This window comes from Ursus maritimus (assembly GCF_017311325.1).
Source record: "Ursus maritimus isolate PB19 chromosome X unlocalized genomic scaffold, ASM1731132v1 scaffold_X1, whole genome shotgun sequence".
Taxonomy (NCBI): Eukaryota; Metazoa; Chordata; class Mammalia; order Carnivora; family Ursidae; genus Ursus; species Ursus maritimus.
Window position 1 is genome coordinate 72,936,132 of NW_024423319.1, and position 7,776 is coordinate 72,943,907.

The following is a 7,776-nucleotide window of genomic DNA, read 5'->3' on the forward strand; positions in this document are numbered from 1 at the left end:
TTGACTGAAATTTTATTTATTTATTTATTTATTTATTTATTTATTTATTTATTTTTAAGTAAGCTCCGTGCCCAGCATGGAGCCCAAGGTGGGTCTTGAACTCATGACCCTGAGATCAAGGCCTGAGCTGAAATCAAGAGTCAGATGCTCAACCAACTCAGCTACCCAGGCACCTCAGATTTAAATTTTTAAAAAACAGCTATAAAGGATGCTATTGGGGAAATCTGAATGTGCATTGTGTGTCAGATGCCCCTAAATTAAACATTTTTTAAATTGCAGGGCACCTGGGTGGCTCATTTGGTTAAGCGTCTGCTTTGGGCTCAGGTCATGACCCCAGGGTCCTGGGATCAAGTACTGCATCAGGCTCCTTGCTCAGCAGGGAGCCTGCTCCTGCCTCTGCCTGCAGCTCCCCATGCTTGTGCTCTGTCTCTCTCTATCGCTAACAAATAAATAAAATCTTTTTAAAAATTAAAAAAAAAAATAGGGGCGCCTGGGTGGCGCAGTCCTTAAGCGTCTGCCTTCAGCTCAGGGCGTGATCCCGGCGTTCTGGGATCAAGTCCCACATCAGGCTCCTCCGCTGGGAGCCTGCTTCTTCCTCTCCCACTCCCCCTGCCTGTGTTCCCTCTCTCGCTGGCTGTCTCAGTCAAATAAATAAATAAATAATCTAAAAAAATAAAAATAAAAAAATTTTTAAAAATAAAAATTGCAAAAGCAGGGGCGTCTGGCTGGCTGGCTCAGTCGGTAGAACACAGGACTCTTGATCTAGAGGTCATGAGTTTGAGCCCCACTTTGGGTGTAGAGATTACTTTCTTAAAAAATTAATTAAAAATTAAGTATTGCAAAAAGCAAAACATGTTCATGAGAAAGAGAGTAAGTAAAATTCCACTGCCACCCAGTGTGATATCCCTTCTGTTAACTTTCTTTTGTTTTCTTCCAGATTCTGTGCTTTTACAAGAAAATATATGCATAATATAAACACATATATCCCTGAAAAATACAAACATGAATATATATACACATATTCTGCTCTTTACTTTTTTCTTAAAAGTATACTTTGGACTGCTTTCCAAATCAGTACTCGTAGACCCCCCACACACACACACAAACACACTGACTTTTTTAGATGGCTATCTAGTGTTCCAGAGTTTGGAGGGCCCATAATTTATTTAACCACTCCCCTATTTATGCACATTTATGTAGTTTCTAAGTTTCTTTTCCTAGCACATTTTAACTAATGGGTGCTTTATCATATTTTAACATTTGTTAAGGAAAGACTTGCTCCTTTAGCAAAGTACTTCAAGCCCTTTATTTCTCAAAGTGAAGCAGTCATTTTAAATCATTTCTGCCATAATGCTTATTTTGAAAATGAGAATTTGTTCCAAAGCAATTGATATATCAGGCAACGATTTGAGCAAAATGTGAATTTCACCTTGGCTTGTGTGCAATTTCGTCTATGGGAAACAGTAAATGAATGCAGCAAACTGCACCCAGATGAAGCCAGCCACGCAGGAATACACAGAACGAACACAGCCATACACTTGCGGACATCTACATCCGGTCACACCCATCCACATCTGCTGTTACAACTTTCTGTCAAATTTCAGAGAACTCCTTCCACCATTTCACAGTAATTCACAAGCTAAAACCACTCAATGCTCACTTTCCCAAGCACACTTTAGGTCTTTTTCAAGGTAAAGTGCCATATTTATTATAGTACTCATATGTTTCTTATCATTGAACACGTGTAAAACTGTGATACCATTTCTTATTAACTTCCTATCATTTTGGTGTCACTGACATGGATTTTTAGTGTTGTGCCTCTAATCCCATTTTACCCAGAGGCCATGTGGCTTTTATTGCACAATTTTGCATAGCTGGGTGATTTTTAGAAATGCATATGTTGCTTATAGCAGAACTGACTATATTGAGTTTCAAGAAAAATTTTGTTGAGGTTCTAAGTGGAATCACAATAAATTCATAAATTTATTTTAAGAGAACTAATATTCTTTTTTTTTTTTAAAGTAAACGCTATGCCCAATATGGGGTTTGAACTCACAACCCCAAGATCAAGAGTCACATGCTTTATGTCCTGAGCCAGCCAGGTGCTCCTATAGAACTAATATTCTTTTTTTTTTTAAGATTTTATTTATTTATTTGACAGAAAGAGAGACAGCCAGCGAGAGAGGGAACACAAGCAAGCAGGGGGAGTGGGAGAGGAAGAAGCAGGCTTCCAGTGGAGGAGCCCAATGCGATGCGGGGCTCCAACCCAGGACCCTGGGATCACACCCTGAGCCGAAGGCAGAGGCTTAAAGACTGAGCCACCCAGGCGCCCCTAGAACTAGTATTCTTATATTTAGTTTTTCTATCTAGAAACAAAAGATGTCTCTCTATTAGAGCCATATTATATTTCTCAGTTAAGCTTTGTAGTCTTTCTTAGGCCATACATATCTCTCATTGAATTTATTTAAAAATATTGCATACATATGTATTTATTACTATCACGCATTATTTTTTCTAACTGGTTATTTATGGTGTACAAGATTGCTACTGATTTTTGTATATTTTTCTTACCTGGGGAATATTTAGGCATAAAACCACATCATCTGCAAGTAATATTTTTGTCTTTTCTTTTCAAATATTGATTCCTCTTATTTCTGTTTCAAATCTTACAGCAGGAGCCAGAACACCCAAGACAATATTAAATAATAATGGCAATAACAGGCATCCTTATTTTATTTGCAATTTAAAAGGGAGTAAGTATGGGGACTGTTAGTTTGGGATTCTCTCTACCACATTAAGAAAACATCCTTCGAAAAGGAAGGAAGGAAGGAAGGAAGGAAGGAAGGAAGGAAGGAAGGAAGAAAGAAAGAAAAAGAAAGAAAGAAAGAAAGAAAGAAAGAAAGAAAGAAAACATCCTTCTATTTCTATTTTTTAAAATTATTTTATTATGAATAGATGTTTACAACATTGTTCCACATAAGATGTTTTCTTTCATTTTCAGTTCTTTCTTTCGTTTGGCATTATGTTAGCCACAAGTGAACATTTCAAACCTCTAGGCTTTTGCCCATGCTGTCTCTTATTCGAAATGTCCCTCCTTTCTTAGCTTAAAAATGCCTACTCATGGGGTGCCTGGGTGGCGCAGTCCTTATGCGTCTGCCTTCGGCTTAGGGCATTATCCCAGAGCTCTGGGATCGAGCCCACATCGGGCTTCATCGGGCTTCTCCGCTGGGAGCCTGCTTCTTCCTCTCCCACTCCCCCTGCTTGTGTTCCCTCTCTCGCTGGCTGTCTCTCTCTGTCATATAAATAAAATCTTTAAAAAAAATGCCTACTCATGTTTCAAGACTGTATTACGCAGGCCTTTTTTTCTATTACAACAGACAAAAATCCTTGGCTATTGTTGTACACCTGAAACTAATATAACACTGCATGTTAAATATACTGGAATTGAAATTTTAAAAAAAGACAGACAGAAATCCAATTCAAAGCACTATAAGCAAAAAAGGGACTATATTGGCTCATATAATTGGGAAGGGTAAGGAAAGTGAGCCTCTTTTCTCTTTCCGCCTCCTCACTATCCTCTCTAGGAAGAAAACTGATCGACATGACTAAGGACTTTAAGAGAAGGGAGAGGGTATGCATGGTTCAGCTTTTCCTGCCTCCCCACTTTGGAGGTCATCCTGCCAGCAAAGAGGGTGAATTCTGATTTGCTCTCTGTGAGGGTAGCCTTGCTTGCCTGACTAGGTAAAGTCTCCCTGATTAAAGACTGAGAGTGTTTAATAGGCCTACTTGGCCACAGATCGAAAGCCATGTTCACTCAACAGTTTTGTCAGTAAGAATGTTAACATTTTGATCTCCATTTGTCTCCTGTAGCTTATTTCTCAATTGGCTAGAAACTACGAAGGGGAAAATGGGGGCGTTATATATTGACTCCTTAAAACCTCAGCATCTGCTGCAAAGTCCCATCTCAACTTCCGTGAAGCCATTCCTTCCACTTCTCAGGTAGTACAAAGAGCAAATCTCTTGCTCTTCTGTTTATGTATCTAACACAGCACTTTTTACATAAAAGGATAATCGTGTTCATATTTTTTGTTTCCCCCACTAGGCAGGCCTTCTCAAATGTAGAGATCATTTCGTTCCTCTTCTAACCCCAGCACTTAGTATCTTGCTAAATTCTGAGCCTTTATAAGGAAAAACGGATATTTCCTTTTAATCACCTTTGACGGAAAAGCTTCTCAAAGGGGCGCCTGGGTGGCTCAGTCAGTTAAGCATTTGCCTTCGGCTCCAGTCAAGGTCCCTTCCGCCTCAGGATTCTTGATCAGCGGGGAGCCTGCTTCTAGCTCTGCCTGCTTCTCCCCTGCTCATGTCCTCTCTCTCTCTGACAAATAAATAAATAAAATCTTTTAAAAAAAAGAAGTGGAGGTGGTTATAAAGGTATCTGGAAATAGTTACCTGCTAGCTGTGTGCTCATATAGGAAGACATAATTTCAAAGTAGGGCGAACCTGGCAGACCATAGCAATACAAGTTTCCTGTTTTGACATCTCTTAGAGTCTGGTCCTATACAAGGAAAAAAATAACACTCTAAAGTAGAAAATATGGGGGGGCGCCTGGGTGGCACAGCGGTTAAGCGTCTGCCTTCGGCTCAGGGCGTGATCCCGGCGTTATGGGATCGAGCCCCACATCAGGCTCCTCCGCTATGAGCCTGCTTCTTCCTCTCCCACTCCCCCTGCTTGTGTTCCCTCTCTCGCTGGCTGTCTCTCTCTCTGTCGAATAAATAAATAAAATCTTTAAAAAAAAAAATAAAATAAAAATAAAGTAGAAAATATGGGTGTTTTCATTTAAATATATTCTCAGGAGGAGAATTTACAGTTAGATGTCAAAGGAGAGGCCAGATGAAAAGCTCTACGCAGGCTTCTTTGTGGGGCAGTGGATGGTGATGTTATCGCAGCCTAGAATCTAATCTCCAAGTTTTCAGGTTAAAAAACAAATACATATTTTCTTAATGGAGGTCTAATCGATATAACATTATATTAGTTTCAGGTGTTCAATGTAACAATTCGATATTCATATATAATGCAAAATGATCACCACAATAAGTCCAGCTAACATCCATCACCAAACATAGGTACAAAATTCTTTCTCTTGTGATGAGAACTTTTTTTTCTTAAGGATTTTATTTATTTGTCAGAGAGACAGGGAGAGCACAAGAGTGGGAGAGGCAGGCAGAGGGAGAAGTAGGTTCCCCCTGAGCAAGGAGACCGATGTGGGACTCAATCCCAGGACCCTAGGATCATGACCTGAGCTGAAGGCAGATGCTTAACCAACTGAGCCACCCAGATGTCCTGCTCTTGTTATGAGAACTTTTAAGATCCACTATCTTAGCTATTTTCAATAAATTTTTTTTAGATTTTATTTATTTATTTGTCAGAGAGAGAGAGAGACCTCGTGCATGCACAAGCAGGGGGAGCAGCAGGCAGAGTGAGAAGCAGCCCCCCCCCTCCACCGAGCAAGGAGCCAGATGTCGGACTCCATCCCAGGATCCTGGGATCAAGACCAGAACCAAAGGCAGACGCTTAACCATCTGAGCCACCCAGCCGCCCCCCAATAAATATTTTTAATGTATCATGCTATACATTCTATCTTCATGACTTAGTCATTTTATAACTGGAAATTTGTATCTTTTGACCCCCTTCACACATAAAAACAAGTCATTTTCAATAATTTTACTCAAAGGAGATCCAATCAACAGAATCAAGCTCACTAGTGCTTGACTTGTAACAGAATGCCACTTACAATTTAACAATTGATACCAACTACTCTGCCACATTTATCTCTCCTTGTCTTCTGTTCTTAAAGGTACATTGGTTTAGTCATAGAATTAGGGGGGAAAGGAGTGAATTTTAAATGTAATTCTTACTGCTTTTTTCTCATTATAGAATACCTGTACATGCTCATTATAGAAAATGGAAAATATAGAAATGCAAAAAGAAGAAAAACCTTTTAATTATTCAAAACTCCCAAGCCCTAAGAAAACCATTCCTAATATTTTTGAGTATTTCTTTCCAATATTTTCCTGTATATGTTTATACAGCTAGGGTCACATCAAATATTATATCTCGCTTCTGTTACTCATATTGTAAACATTTTCCTGTTGTATGCGCTGAACCATGTTTCTCCAAAATTTGTATGTTGAAGCCCTAACTCCCAGTACCTCAGAATGTGACTGTATTTGGAGACAGAGTCTTTAAAGCAGTGAAGTTAAAATGAGGCCATTAGTATGGGCCCTAATCGAATCTGACTGATGTCCTTAGAAGAGGAAATTTAGACACACACAGACATCAGGGATGGGTAAACACTGAAAAAAAGATATTGTGAGGATGCAGTGAGAAGGTGCCCATCTGCAAGCCAAGGAGAGAGGTCTCAGAAGAAACCAAACTTGCCAACATCTTGATTTTGGACTTCTAGGCTCCAGAACTACAAAAAACTAAATTTCTATTGTTTAAGTTGCCCAGCCTGTGTTATTTTCTTGTGGCAGTTCTAGTAATCTATTATACTTGCCATTGAGCATTCTTCAAAATCTACTGTAATGTTCTAAAATAATTGTTATGGTAAATCTATGTTGTTTTCACGTATTAACTATTATAAACAATGTTTCAATTAATAGGAAATTGGACTTAGATTTTTTTTAAGTAATCTCTACACCCAACGTGGGGCTCAAACTCAGGACCCTGAGATCAAGAGTCACATGCTCTACTGACTGAGCCAGCCAGGCAACCCTCTCTTAGGTATATTTTTCATCAAATAAAAACATGCAGCCTACTTTAAAAAAATTATAGTTGGATTAATTCCTCTACTGCACTCTGAAGAAATTTGTCTGCTCTCAAGTTCAAGCCTAGTGATTCTCACTTTTGATTCCATTATTTCTATTATTCTCAAAGAACACAACTTTCTGGTAACTTCAAACTGCTTATAATACAATTAAGTGTATTCATTTTCTTTGTATCAGTTACAGCCCTGATGTGAGGATTCGCCCCCCCCCCATTAGATCTGAGAATTAGTCTGGGCTCTTCCTCAGATTAGAGAAGATATTCAGTTTTCCTTGATAAAAACTTGGAAAAATGTCCTTGTCTGGTAAATAATACGCTATGCTCTGAGGATGACATTTCTTGATTCTGTTCCCAACTCTTGGGGATTCACTACCACAAAGCAGGAAATAAACATGGGGATAAATTGGAGGAAGAGAAGATGGCAACAATTCCCTCCTCAGTGTAGTATATTCAGCCTATCCCACGTGAGACTCAGGTAGTCAGGATCCATTAGTTCCTGCCACAGTCTTTGAGATACTGCAATTCATAATAAGAAATATGTGTTTGGCCATTACCCTTCTGTCATTGAGCTCTTAAAACCCTTGGAATTTCCTAAGTGATTAGAATGATCAAGGTGTCTTTTGTTATGTTAATGAGTGACTTTGGGACCGCACCTCAGGATGGGGGCTGGTTGCCATGAAAACAAACCACATGATTGCAGGATTGTAACGTTTAGTTCCATCCCCTGACCTCTGGGGAGAGGAAAGGGGTGGAAGAGGAATCAATCACCAAGGGCTAGTGATTTATCAATCATTCTATGTAATGAAGCCTCCATAACAAACCCCAAAAGGACAGGGTTCAGAGAGCTTCAGGGCTGGTGAACACATGGAGATTTGGGAGTGTGATACCCTCAGTATCCTTGGAAGCTCCAAACCCTTTCCCCCATACTTTGCCTTATGTGTCTTTCCCATC